At 42.7% G+C, this 14,467-nt stretch overlaps 1 protein-coding gene across 2 annotated transcripts in view; it reads right to left on the bottom strand.

The window, feature by feature from the left end:
- Nucleotides 1-14,467, bottom strand: part of LOC110223982 (transmembrane protein 263-like) — a 361,940-nt gene that overhangs the window by 137,623 nt on the left and 209,850 nt on the right. The window lies entirely within an intron of this gene.

The raw sequence follows: 14,467 nt of genomic DNA, 5'->3' as shown, positions 1-14,467 counted from the left end.
TGGGAGGAGGATTGGGAAATAGGGGATTTGGGGTCAGAGGTATTTGGTTGGGAAGCCAGAACATGAACTTAATCACTGGGGATGGGGGTGCGGTAACATGATTTAAAGCTGGAAGGGACCTTAAAAATGATCTAATCCTACCCTCTCACACAGGAGGAAATAGAAGCCCAGGAGGTGCCTGACTGGTCCAAGATCACACAGCTAATGAGTATCAGTAAATTATAAAACCAATCTCTCTCTCTCTCTCTCTCTCTCTCTCTCTCTCTCTCTCTCTCTCTCTCTCTCTCTCCTCTCTCATTCTCTTGTTTCTCTCCTTCTCTTCCCTTCTCTTTCTCTCCCTCTCTTCCTTTCTATCTCTCTGCCTCTGTCTCTCTCCCTCTCTTCCCTTTTGTCTGTCTGCCTTTCTTTCTGTCTGTCTGTCTCTCTCTCCTCTTTCATTCTCTCTTTTCTCTCTCCTCCTCTTTCTCCTCTCCTCTCCTCTCTCTTCTTTCTCCTCTCTTCTCTCTTCTCTCTCCTCTCCCCCTTCTTTCTCTTCTCTTTCCTCTCTTTTCTCTCTCCCCTTCCCTCTCTCTTCTATTCTCTTCCCTTCCTTTCCCTTCTCTTCTATTCTCTCTCTCTTCTCCCTCTCTCTCATTCTCTTTTCTCTCCTCTCTCCCCCTTATTTCTCTTCCCTTTTCTCTCTCCTCTTTCTTCTCTTCTCTTCTCTTCTCTCCTCTTTCTTCTCTTCTCTTCTCTTCTCTTCTCTTCTCTTCTCTTCTCTTCTTCTCTTCTCTTCTCTTCTCTTCTCTTCTCTTCCTTCTCTCCTCTTCCCTCCCCTCCCCTCCCTCCCCTCCCTCCCCTCCCCTCCCCTCCCCTCCCTCCCCTCCCCTCCCTCCCCTCCCCTCCCCTCCCCTCCCTCCCCTCCCCTCCCCTCCCCTCCCCTCCCCTCTCCTCCCTCCCCTCTCCTCTCCTCTCCTCCCCTCCTCCCTCTCCTCTCTCTCCTCTCCTCTCCTCTCCTCTCCTCTCCTCTCCTCTCCTCTCCTCTCCTCTCCTCTCCTCTCCTCTCCTCTCCTCTCCTCTTCTCTCTCTGTCTCTCTCTTTCTCATCAGAGCTGGAGGGAGGAAGAGGAAGTGGGTCTTAGCACCCCCCTCACTTAACTTCATTTTTTAGGTATAGGAAACTGAGGCCCAGAGGGGCTAAGTAACCGACCCTATATCATCCAGTGGTAAAAGCAGGACTATAAGCCTGACACCTTGGCTCTCAACCCAGGACTCTTTTTACTGCTTTGCCTCCTAATGCCCTACCCCTCGGTTCTCCTCCTAACTCAGGGCATCAGTGCTGGCAGATCCTCAGATTTATTTTCTGCCAGGTGGGATGAATAACATCATCTTTAGGTGAAACTCTCTAGGAAGAAACTGGAAACTCCAGAGGGGCCGAGAATGTTGGTGCATGAGCTGCTCATCAGTCAGGGTTAGGAAGTGACTGGTTTTGGTCAGCCTTGTTTGCTGTTCTAAGTCCCCGCCTTCGGCAGGCCTTTGAAAGGAGTGGTCTTGTCTGAGCTACTGTCATAGGATCAAAGGGTTCAGAGCTGGAAGTGACCTGAGAGATCTTTTAAATCAACTCATTTAATAGTCATATGGATGCTAAGTCACAGAGCTGGAATTTGAATCCAGGTCCTCTGACTGAATCCAGTAGGGAAGCTACCGCCAGCCTGGCTTCCTGTCCCAATCAGGAGTTGTTGAATAATTTTTCAATAGAGTCTGACTCGTGACCCTGTTTAGGGTTTTCTTGGCAAAGATACTGGAGTGATTTGCCATTTTCTTCTCCAGTTTACTTTACAGATGAGGAAACTGAAGCAAACAGGGCTAAGCAACTTGTCCAGGGTCACACAGCTACTGGAGTGGTTTGTCATTTCTTTCTCCAGCTCATTTTACAGATGAGGAAACTGAGGCAAACAGAGTGAAGTGACTTGCCCAGGGTCACACAGCTAGGAAGTGTCTGAGGCTAGGTTTGAACTCAGGAAGAAGAGTCTGACTCCAGGCCCTGCACTCAGCTGCGGTAATATCTATTTCCCTAGGACAGCCATGTTCTGCTAAGTGTTTCTGAAGTCTAAGTGGCTACGTCTATTTGGCCATTCATTGAAACAGCTCCACCAGGTTGGTTCCTAGCTCTTCTGCCATCTAGCCCAATTCTCTCGTTTTACAGAGAAGGAAGCTGGGTCCCAGGAAGGTTAAACATTAGATTTTGGGGGTGGGGTGGGGGAATGCCATATGTCACTGTTGATTCAAATTGAACCTGAGAGCCCATAAGATCTCCCAGGTGTTTTTTTTTTTTTGTAACCAGTAGTCTCTCTTGAAGCCAGTAGTTATGAAGTTAATTTCTTGAACCCACATCTATATATGGGTTTGTATGTATTGTATGTATATATATTTCATTCTAACACAATACCCTAACATTAGCCTGTAAAGATCTTTTGGGATGCTGACCAACTTTTTATTATTTCTTAGGTTATACATTTATAAATATGTTAAACATATTTCCACATTAGTCATGCTGTGAAAGAAGAATCAGAATAAAAGGTACAAGTCATGAGAAAGAAAAAACAAAAAAAGAGCAAATAGTATGCTTCAATCTGCATTCTGGATGTGGATAATATTTTCCAACACGAGTCTTTTCAAATTGTCTTGGATTACTGTATTGCTGAGAAAAGCCAAGTCTATCATAGTCGATCGTCATACAAAGTTGTTGTGACTATGTACAATGTTCTCCTCGTTCTACTCACTTCGCTCAGCATCAGTTCATGTAAGTCTTTCCACCTGCTCATCATTTTTTATAGCACAATAGTATTCCAATGTATTCACACACCACAACTTGTTCAGCCATTCTCCAACTGATATGCATCCCCTCAATTTCCAATTCTCTGCTACAACAAAAAAGAGCTGCTATAAATATTTTTGTACATGTGGGTCTTTCCCCCTTTTTTACGCTTTCTTTGGGATAAGACTTAGTAGTAGTACTGCTGGATCAAAGGGTATATATGCAAACTTTTATAGTCCTTTGGGCACAACTCTAAACTGCTCTCCAGAATGTTGGATCAGTTCACAACTCCACCAACAATGCATTAGTGTTCCAGTTGTTCCACATCTTCTCCAGCAATCATCATTTTCTTTTACTGCAATATTAGATGCATTTTAGACAAGTTCATAGGGTCATAGCTGTAGACTGAAAGGAAACCCAGAGGTCAGCTAGCCCAACGTCTTCATTTTACAGATGAGGCAACTGAGGCCTATAAAAGGAAAATGATTTGTCCAAGGTCACATAAGTAGCAAGCTTCAGATGCAGGTTTTTAACCCAACGCTTCCTCTCTACCAAGGAGACCTGTAGGTCATCTATGAGTGACTCAACAAAGGCAGGGCTGAGGTGATGAAGCGGGAGGGGTATGTGTCAGAGTTGGGTTGGTTGGGTTAGAGTTGGAGGGTCATAGCCCTAGCTTTAAATTTGTGCTTCTGCCTCGGTCTCCCCTATTGCCATTAATCCTAATCCTAACCCAACTCTAACCCTAACCCTAAATGCCTCAGACTCTAACCCTAAATGTGTGTGTGTGTGTGTGTGTGTGTGTGTGTGTGTGTGTGTGTGTGTGTGTTCCCTTCTCAGAAATGCAGATCAGTGAAATGGAAAAGGTTTCTGACATCTACTTGGAGGACCTGAGTTCAAACCCTGGCTCTGCCACTTACCATTTGTGGGACCTCAGGCAAGTATCTTCCCTTCTCTGGGCCTCAGTTCCCTCATCAATAAAATGAAGGGGTCGGGTTGCATGAGCTTAGAGGTGCTTTGGAACTCTTAAATCCTATGATCCTATTCAGAAAGGAGCATTAAGACAAAGGAGAGAAAGAGGTAGTTTCTTGGGAACCCAGAAGCCAGACTTAAGAGGAAAACTGAGGAAATCAGAATCATTTATCTTGAAGAAAGGGAGGTTGAAAGGTTCCTTAATAACTGTCCTCAAATAGCTCAAGGGTTATTACAAGGAAGATAATGACTGGCTATTGTTTTCTGAAGACAGAACAAAATGAAACGAGTTTCAAATAAAGCAGGAAGGATTTAGGTTAGATATAATTTCTGCTGAGTGCACTATCATCCTCCTAGTCATGGAGGCAAGGCTCAAAACCGAGGAGTTATCCTTGCCTCTTTCCTGTCCTTTACTCCAATTTATAATGTCGCCAAGCCTTGCTGATTCTACCTCCATATCACCTCTCACATCTGACCTCTCTCTTTCCCATTCATATGGCTACCATCTTAGTTCAGGCTTTCAATACCACATCCCTGGATTACTGACACAGCCTTCTCCTGGGTCTGACTATAGTCTCTCCACTTTTAAAGACCAACCAGATGGCAAATGATTTTTCTAAACTATGGGACTAACTGTGCCACTCCCCTGCTCAAAAGCCTTCGAGACTCCCCCTTCAAGTTCTCCAGACTCCTCCTCCTTGCAAATCGAGTGTCCACAGGGTAACTGAACCCTCAGGTTCTAGTGATAACCCTGTGAAATGCTACTCCTATTATTGTCTCACAAGCTCCCACTAGCGTGCCTCTTACTGCTGATCATTTCATAGATTAATTATCTGAAGCAAAGACATTTTCTAAGATGGTATAGTACGAACAGTTGGCTCAAATCATTCTCTCATAAAACCTGGGGAGCAATTCCACAAATAGAGACTGTATCTATGGGAAGAGAGCAAAATGATAGCAAGGGACAGACGTAAGATACATCTAAGGCAAAGGCTAATTCACAGCTCCCCGTACTGTCAGTCCTGGAAGTTCCTTCTCTATTTGTAGGGTCTTTATGCAACTCTCCTTGGGTGCCTCATCTCTCCTGATTGGGTCCCTCAGCTGAATGGTCACTCAGATCTATTCCAGCTCTGATTTTTTTTTGTGTTCCAGGAAAGGCAGGGCAGCATAGTAGAAGGAGCAGTGAATTTGGATCCAGGAGACCTGGATTTGAATCCTGTTTGACTGCTGGTGTGACTTTGAGTGATACCTTTATTTCCCTTCTCTGGACTTCTGTTTCCATGTCTTTAAAATGAAACCATCTAGGGATAAATCTAACTAGGATGAAGTCCCAGGATCTAAGCTTTCCTTGAATCCACTTCTGCCTCTTTTGGGGGAGGCTCTTCAAAGCTGCTTCCTCTTCTGAGTAACCTTCTCCCTATCTGTGCCTCTCCTCTGTTCCTGAATGGATGCATTGGCTCTTACAGGTTTAGTAGCTGTGAAGACATGGCCAACTGGGGACAAGTGATAGAAGTCTCCTCTAACCCCTATGCAGGGGTTTCCCTCACAGAGCACTCTAGAACCTGGCACTCTTCAACTCTAACTGCTGACATCCATCCAGCTATTTAAAGACCCCAGATGTGTGATTAGCTTGTTTGCTTAGACAGTCTTGCTGTTCCCAGAAGTCAACGGTCATAGACATGTCTTGTTTACACAATGAAACCTCACTACGTCTTACTACATCAGTTGAGGTGGAGAGGTAAACTCCTTGTCTTATACTAAGGTAAAGTACAAAACTCTCATCTTGCCATTTAGGCCTCGAGCAATGTTTTACTAGTGGACCTCTCCAACCTTATCTCACACCATTCCCTTTCATGAACTCTTTGTTCAAGTCAATTGTACTACTGGCTGTTCCCAGATCTCTTCCTGCCCTCTTCTGCCTCAATGCAATTTGTGCTGGCCATCCCACACATGGACCAAAATACTGCAATCCTCCTCTTCCTTCTAGGTTCAATCCCCTTACCACTTCCTCTATGAAGCCCTCAGTGGTTTCTATTTTCACCTTTAAAATTTCCTAGTGCAGTTTTTTAGGTTTCTCCTTTGCCCCATCACATTCTACCCTGTTTTTAATCAATCAATAAATACTTACTAAAATTTTACTTTGCTACATGCCAGACATTGGGGAAATGATCTCTACTAGCAACAAGCTTATGTTCTAATGGGGAAGAGAAGTACCTATGATGTGTGTGTGTGTGTGTGTGTGTGTGTGTGTGTGTGTGTGCGATAAACATAGATAACAAATATATACAGATATATTTGCATACAGAGATATATATGTATATATATAGATATGTGTGTACATACACATATATGTATATATAGATAAAATATATACAGATATATATACACAAATATATACATATATAATATATATATTATATACAGATATATATATCAATAGATACAAATATATACAGATAGTTCAATACAAGAGAGGGCATTAGCAGGGAAATAGGAAACAAGTGTTTACACGTCTTATTCTCTACCTTCTCTCCTTCCAGTCTCACCAATAGTAGGCTAGAAAACAGATGCTCCCCATGGTCAGACACTGCATCATTTTTAAGACCTTTGTTTTACAGTGAGATCTGTCCCTAGATCACCTCAGTTTAGAGATATGTAAACAGAAGCCCAGAGAAAGGACATAAAGGTATCACTCAAAGTCACACCAGCAGGTAAGCAGGATTCAAATCCAGGTCTCCTGAATCCAATTTCATTTCTCCTTCTGCCTTGCTGCCCTGCCTTTCCTGGAACATCAGACCTAAAAGATACTATGGAGACCAAATGGCCCCACTCCCACATTGCTGTAATACTTGGATGGACTGATGCTCTTATCCATGTGAGCCCTCCCCGGGTAGGTGCAGATCACATCCTGCCCACACCTTCTGCTCCTGTGCAGCTTCTGTCCCTCTCATCAGCCCTCCATCAGGAACTGTCCAATGTGCTGAAGGCTTCCTCTAGGCCTTTTGCATCCCTTGGGTACCACTGCAGCCTCGGGGCTGTCAATCATCACACCTTAGCCAACTCACATCCCTTTCCAAGCATGACTTTCATAGGATCGGAGATCTGGACCTGGAGGAGATGTCAGAGGCCGTCCCCTTCATTTTACAGAGGAGAAGGCCCAGAGATGAGAAGGCGCTTACTTGGCCAAGGTCACTCCAGAAGTCAAAGGTGAGGCCGAGGCTAGAACTTGATCTTTTTGCTCCCAGTCTAATGCTCTTTCTCCTACATCAAAGCTACTTCTATATTGTAGGATTATGGGATCACAGGATTTAGAGCAGGTAATGGTGAGGTTGGTGTTTTAAGGGAAGTCTGGCCCAGGAGCCAGCAGGGTATGAGGGTCCGATAAAGAAAGCCACCAGTTTAATTGTCTTTCATGTTCTTTGCTACCCAGGGACAATAAGCATCATCAGTATGTGAGAGGGGGCCCAAGTTACTGAGTAAACAGGAGTAGGGCAGGCTGGTACCTGGAGACTTGCTGAATCAGTGTTTTTTTTTTAAAATTAGATGCCTTGGCTCGGTTTCCAGCCACCTCAGCTCCTTATCTCCCTTGGGCAGGAGCCGGGGAGGTGGGCTGCGTAGCCTGGGAATGGGTCAGAAGGCCATGGTATCTCTGAAGGGAAAGACAGAAGAGTCTAGGAGCAGGAAGCATAGGATTTAAAGCTAGAAATGACCTTAAAGGTAACTAGTCAACCCCCTGACTTTGTTTTTGTTTTTTAGTTCATTTACAAACATTTTCATGTCTATAGTATTTCTATTCAGTCCTGCCCAACTCTTCTTGGAGATTCCTTGGCAAAGTTCCTGGAGTGGTTTGCCATTTCCTTCTCCAGATCATTTTGCAGATGAGGAAGTTGCCCAAGGTCACACAGTTACTATGTGTCTGAGGTCACATTTGAACTCAGGTCCTTCCGTCTCCAGGCACTCTGTGCACTATGGCGCCACCTAGGAGGTGTCTCCCTCCTACCTCCTCCTCCCCACTTCCTACCGATTGGAAAAGCAAGAAAAACACACCCTATGTTGTCAATTCATGTAGTTGAGCAAAACAAATTCCTGCATTGGTCATGTCCCCCCAAATCTCAATCTGCCACTGAGTCTTGTCAGGAGGAGGGCAGAACTTTCCATCACGAGTCCTCTGAGTCCTGGTGGGTCATGGTGTTGATCAGAGATCCTCAGCCTTTCAAAGTAAATCACTTCCCTTTACAGATGGACCAACTGAAGCCCCAGAGCAAGGAAGTAATGTGCTTGAGTTCATGAGGAGCACAGCCAGCATCTGAATGCAAGGCCTCTAGGGCAAATCTAGTGCTGGTAGAACCATGCCACAATTTCTCTTCAGAACAGCAGGAGATTAATGGGAACAGAAATTGGGTCAAATTTTAAAAATAAGACTTTTCAGACATAGGATCAAAGATTTCGAGCCAGAAGGGACCTCAGAGACATCTAGTCTTCATTTTACAAATGAGGAAACTTAGGCCCAGAAAAACTATGTGACTTGCTCCTGGGGGAGGGTGGTGTGGGTGGATATGTTGGGGGAAGAGAAGATGAATAGCAGGAAGGATACTGTTGGGCCTTCCTGACCACTTCAATCATATTATTTCCCTACTCAAAAAAAATCTCCATTTTGCTTCCCATTGCCTAGAGAATAAAATACAAACTCCTCAGCCTGGCTCTCCATCATCGGGCACCAGCCTACTTTTCCAATCTTATCTTATGCAACTCATCTTTCTGCATTCTACATTCCATCCAGACTCATCTGTCTACTCAGTGTACAAGCAGACCATAGCTCAGGACTAAGGCCTGGGCCACAGCTGCACTGCATATAGTGTGTGTGTGTGTGTGTGTGTGCGCTTAAAATGAAAGTTAAGGCCAGTGTCATCAGGGAGATGGTGGAAGGAGATTGTGGCTTTGCACTGGGGTGGAGCAGGGGGCTAACTGTGCTGCGATGAGGGAAGTGGGGTCTATAGGTTGGCACTAAATGTGTCTGCTAGTTGCCTTTCTGGCTTTTCTCCTTTTGTCTTGTCCTCTTCCTCTTCTTCTCTCTCCTCTTCCTCTTCTTCCTCCATGTCTTCCTCCTCCTCCTCTTGCTTTATTACTCTGTTTCCCTGCAGCTCTGGTTTTTGTATTCCTATAGCAGCCTGGTATCCCCTACCCCTCCTCCAAGGGTGGGCTCAGAATCTCTACCTAAGGTATCCCCAGAGGTGGTTCTGCCACATCCTGTCACTCCATGGCAGTTGGGGCACAGTTTTGCTTGGAGATGGGGACAGCAAATCATTACTCACTATCCCCCTGCTACATACTGTGGAGACTACAAGAGGGGACAAACCAGATTGTATTCTCAGGGAGCTTATGGTCTATTTGGGGAGACAAGTCCAGGGTACAGAAATTCAATTCAATTCAATTCAAGAAGGATTTGTTCAGTGTCTACTATGTGCTAGAGACTGGAGATGTAAAGACCAAATGAATCAGTCTCTGCTCTCAACAACTTGCTGGTTGAGGTAGCAAAGAACCCCAAGGAAGAGAGAGAAGATGGCATGTTCCAAGTGAGTCAAACCATAGTCATCATCTCAACCACAGCCTGTCCTCTTAATGGAGACTGGACCCTTAACTCAAGGGTCTTGGGAAAGGCAAGGCCTCAACTCCCAGCCTCATCCCAGGTGCCCAACCCACCCCTATGGAGATGCAACCTGGCAACTACTTCTGCCCATGTTGCTGTCCCCGCCTCCTCAGCAACCACAGCTTGTGAATACCCAGAAAAGAAAGCTTTTGACATTAAAGTCCTTCACATCATTAAATGGTTAAGTGTCAGAAACATATGAATTTATCCATGGAATCAACATTAAGGAAGCTGCATTATTATAAGCTTTGCTGTTGTACCCTAAGGACCATCGGACCTTTCCGTCTCCTTGCTGCAGACATCCTTAGATGTGCTGTTTCCCCTTCTCCCCAAGGAATTACCTCTTTAACAGCAAGGACTGTCTTTTCTATCTGACTCCCCAGAGCTTAGCTCATGAGCTTTGCACATAGTAAACATTTAATAAACACTTTCTCCTTCATTCTTTCTATTGGAGGGAAATGACAAGGTACACCTGTCAGAAAACATAAAATATGTACAAAGAGATATCTGGGAGGAGGGCATAGATCCAATATAATGGAGAACAGAAGTTCCTGAGAACACAGTGGAAGGGTACAGAAGAATGGGAACGGGAGATGGCAGTTAGGATGGAGCAGACATGGGTAGGAATGAGGGAAGCAGGGAGTGGTGGTCAGGGAACTGAGCTTTATTCTGGGTAATCTGGAAACATATGTAGAATGATTGATTTATAGCTGAAAGGGACATTAGGGGCCATCTTGCCCACCTCTCACATCTTACTGATAAGGAAGCTAAGACACCAAGGGCTAAGAGATTTACCCAAGGCCATATAGGAATTAAGTGAAACGCTGGGATTTGAACTTAAAATCTAACATTCCATTGTGCTTTTCTCTTTTTTAAAAAAATTTTATTACTTTATTTTGATTTATCAACAATCACTTCCATATGCTTTTGAGTTTAAAATTTTTTTCCTCCTTCCTCCCCACCACCCTGCCCAAGACAGCGCACAATCTGATATAGGCTTTACATTTACATTCCTATTAAAAACATTTTCACATTAGTGAAGTTGTAAGTAAAAATTAAAACCAATAGGAGGAACCATCAGAAAGAGGAAACAAAACTCAACAGAAGAGAAAAAAAATGATAGTGATTCAACTTCCATAGTTCTTTCTTTGGATGTGGATAGCATTTTCCATCACGAGGCCTTTGGAGATGTATTAGATACTTGTAATGCTGAGAAGGGTTAAGTTTATCAATATTAGTCATCACACAACGTGGCTGTTATTGTGTATAAAGTTCTCTTGGTTCTGCTCACTTCACTCAGCATCAGACCATACAAGTCTTTCCAAGTTTTTCTGAAGTCACCCTGTTCATCATTTCTTATGGCACAATAGTATTCCATTACATTCATATACTACAGCTTGCTCAGACATTACCCAGTTGATGGGCATCCTCTCGATTCCCAGTTCTTTGCCACCACAAAAAGAACTGCTATGAATATTTTTGTACATATGGGTCCCTTTCCCATCTGTGTGATCTCTTTGGGATATAGCCCTAGAAGTGCTATTGCTCGATCAAAGAATATTGTGCTTTTCTCTTGATGGTATACATAGGACATTGGATGGAATTGCCGTGAGCTCCATAAGGGTGGGGATTGGGTTTTATCTAAATATTGTATCCTTTCTGGAGCCTAGTACAAGGCTCTGCACACAGCAGGTGCTTAATAAATGTTCAGCTTAGTAAGAGATTCAGAATCTTAGAATTGTAAAGTACTTTGGAGCAGAGCCTTAGGCTGATGAAAGTGAATTAGAGTTGACACCTTGGTTCAGTCTCCATATTTGACAGATCAAGAAACTGAGGCCTAGAGAGGGCAATGAAAATGGACTAGCAGCAGGGCTGAGACTACACCTTACAGAGAGCTTCACTCCCCCATGGGGAGCTCTTTTGTTTTACACACAGTTTTCTCAGTACTTCTAGACAAATACCTCCCATACCCACCAAATATAGCCTGATATTCTCTGGAAACATTATTCAGGACTGAGTTTAAGGCTCTTAGCAGAACATTAAAATGAAAATGTCTCTGGAAGAGAGAGGCCACTTTAAGCTTAAAATCATCCCCACTTTACCAATGAGGCAAACTGAGGCAGGGAAAGAGAAACAGATATATAGACACATACACACACAGAAAGAGAGAGAGAGAAAGAGAGACAGATGGACAGACAGAGTGTGTCAGTGAAAAAAAGCAAACAAAACAGTTTCGTTTTGCCACTGAGTAATAATACCATTCAAAGAACAGGTGGGGAGGAGAGAAATTGACTGCAGTCACATTATTTTTGTTTCCAAATTGAAATTAAAGATCATTTTAACTCCAGATGCTAAGAAATCTGAGGCTCATTACTCCCTAGCATTTTGTCCATGCTCTCATTCTCACCTCAATTAAAGCCATTTATTGTAATTAATTAAATTTGTTATTCAATTAATAAAGATATAAATTCTGTTAAGTCACCGTGCAGGATAAGCTCCAGTCTAGATTTGTTGCTTGGCAATTATTGGAAAATTCCCCCTTCTCTCCCCACTTAGCACTCAGATCATTCATTTTCCAAGTCATCTCGGTCCAAGGCTGGAAGATTCCCCCTCAGAAGTGGGCAGCAGGTCCTGCAGCTAGGCCCTTGAATGGAATGAGGAGTTTTATGGAGAGGAAAGGAATCATTCTAAACAGCATGGCATAACGGATCTGGTGTTTGCTTTAGAATCAAAGAACTTGGGTTTGGGTCCTGGTCCCATGACTTCTTACCTATGTGACCATAGACAAATCACCTTATCTCTCTGACCCTTATTTTTGTCATCGATAAAATGAGGGGGTTGGAGGGAGAAATCATTTATTAAGTGCCTACCATGTACCAGGCATTGTCATAAGTGTTTTGCAAATATTACCTCATTTAATCCTTACAAAGGTTCTGGGAGGTTAGTGTTATTATCATCCTCATTTTACAGTTGAGGAAACTGTAGACAGAGATTAAATGACTTGCCCAGGGTCATTCATCTATGTAAGTATCTGAAGATGGAGTTCAGGTCTTTTTAAATTCAGGCCCTGCTCTCTACCCACTGCACCACCTAGCTAGCTAGCTGCCTCTTGGACTAGATGATCTGTTAGATATTTTCCAGTTTTCCAGGGGTTGGAGACAGAATTAACAGCATATCACAAGAGGTACAGAACTTTATCCAAACAAGAAACTTCTGGAAAATTAGAATGAACTGAATAGAAATTAATGACTCCATGAGACAACCAGAAATAGTAAACAAAGTCAAAAGACTGAAAAAATAGAATAATATGTAAGATATCTCACATCAAAAATGACTTGCCTGGAAAACAAGATCTAGGAGAGATAATTTAAGAATCATTGGACTTTCTGAATGCCATGACCAAAAAAAAAAAGAGCCTAGATATAATATTTCAAGATATCATGAAAGAAAACTGCCCAGCTCTGTTAGAACTAGATAGCAAAAAAAAAAAAAGATCTTTAATGAAATAGAGGACTTCCAAGCATTCCTGATAGAAAGACCAGAGCTATGTAGAAACTTCGAAATACAAACACAGGAATCAAGAGAAATATAAAAACCATCCTATTTGTGTGTGTATGTGTGTGTGTGTGTGTGTGCATGTGTGTATGGAGGTGTTAAGTAACACAGGAGGATATGAACAAGAGTCATCCTCGATGGGCAGAAATGGGTAGTCTGCCATCTGCATCAAAGAAGAGAATATCTACTTCATCAGCGAGACTGCAAATTCACTTGAATGTTAAAAAAAATCAACCAACAAAAATAAGCCATTGATGTGTCAATTATTGATAATATTTTTCTCAATACTATATTACATGAACATTTAATGTGTAGAATCAGTGCTCTAATCCAGAGCAGAGACACTAATTGTAGGAGATTTAAGCAACTGACAGTCTGGGGTAGAAGATCCATCAGGCATCTCTCAAATCACATCACATATGTGGCAAGCTCTGGTGCCAGTAACCAAAATCTTGCATGTTTTCAATATTCTGCCCAAGACATAGAGGTAATAAATAATTATAAAGTGATGAGCACAGTTCCTGGCACATGGTAAGGTGAGCTCTACTATAAATGAGATCCATTATTATGATGATGCCCTTGTTTTGATCTCTTTTTACATAACCTTTACAACAAGAAGAAAACAAACAACAATTAGATTAAATAGTCATTCCTCAATTTACACATGGGTTCTTTAATAACATTTACAAAAGCTATGTCAGCTGTTATAAATGGTACTGAGACTCTCAGGCCAGCACACAAAAGCTTATTCAATGAAAATGTACCTTAAATACAGTACTACAGCTTTTCAACCATGCCTAACTACTATTTATAACACTGTTTCTATGGCAAAACTCACTCCAGGCTTGAATTTAGGACACCTGAAGAATATCATCACTCCACTCAATGTAGTGATTGATCATGATTCCAGAAGACAAGTGATGAAGAATACTACCCTCCTCCCAACAGAGAAGTGATGAATTGATATGCAGAATGAGACACAGATTTTTGGACATGGCCAATATGAGAATTAGTTTGACTTGACTACACTTATTTGTTACAAGGGTTTTATTTCTTTTATTCTCTCTCTAAATTATCTGTCATTTATATTTATATTTTTCAGTGGAGGAAGGGGAGAGAAAATGCTTGATAATTGAAAAAGAGAATTTTAAAAAATCCTACGAACCTTTTACTTAAATCTCTCTGGGACTCACTTCATTTTGCTTAGTTTCATAGGTCTATATATCTAAGGTCTCTTTCAGCTCTAAAATCTTAGATTCTACTGGCTGACTGGGATGGAAGGGGAAGAGAGAGTTGGGGGTGGGGAGGACTGGCTTCTGAAAGGAGGGATGAAGGGAGAAAATGGCATAGAAAGAAGGATAGAATACCAAGAAACAGACTTCAAGGTTTTATGCAGGGTAGAACCTAATGAAGAGGTTCAACACTTGACTTGACTGGGAGGTCATGGATTCTGGGTATCCCACTTATAAGGGGATATAGTCTGTTCTTCCTGTCTTCCCT

The sequence above is a fragment of the Phascolarctos cinereus genome, unplaced genomic scaffold, assembly GCF_003287225.1.
Source record: "Phascolarctos cinereus isolate Bilbo 61053 unplaced genomic scaffold, phaCin_HiC Scaffold_9;HRSCAF=440, whole genome shotgun sequence".
Classification (NCBI taxonomy): Eukaryota; Metazoa; Chordata; class Mammalia; order Diprotodontia; family Phascolarctidae; genus Phascolarctos; species Phascolarctos cinereus.
The sequence above is the reverse complement of the archived record's forward strand: the minus strand, read 5'-3'. Positions and strand labels throughout refer to the sequence as shown.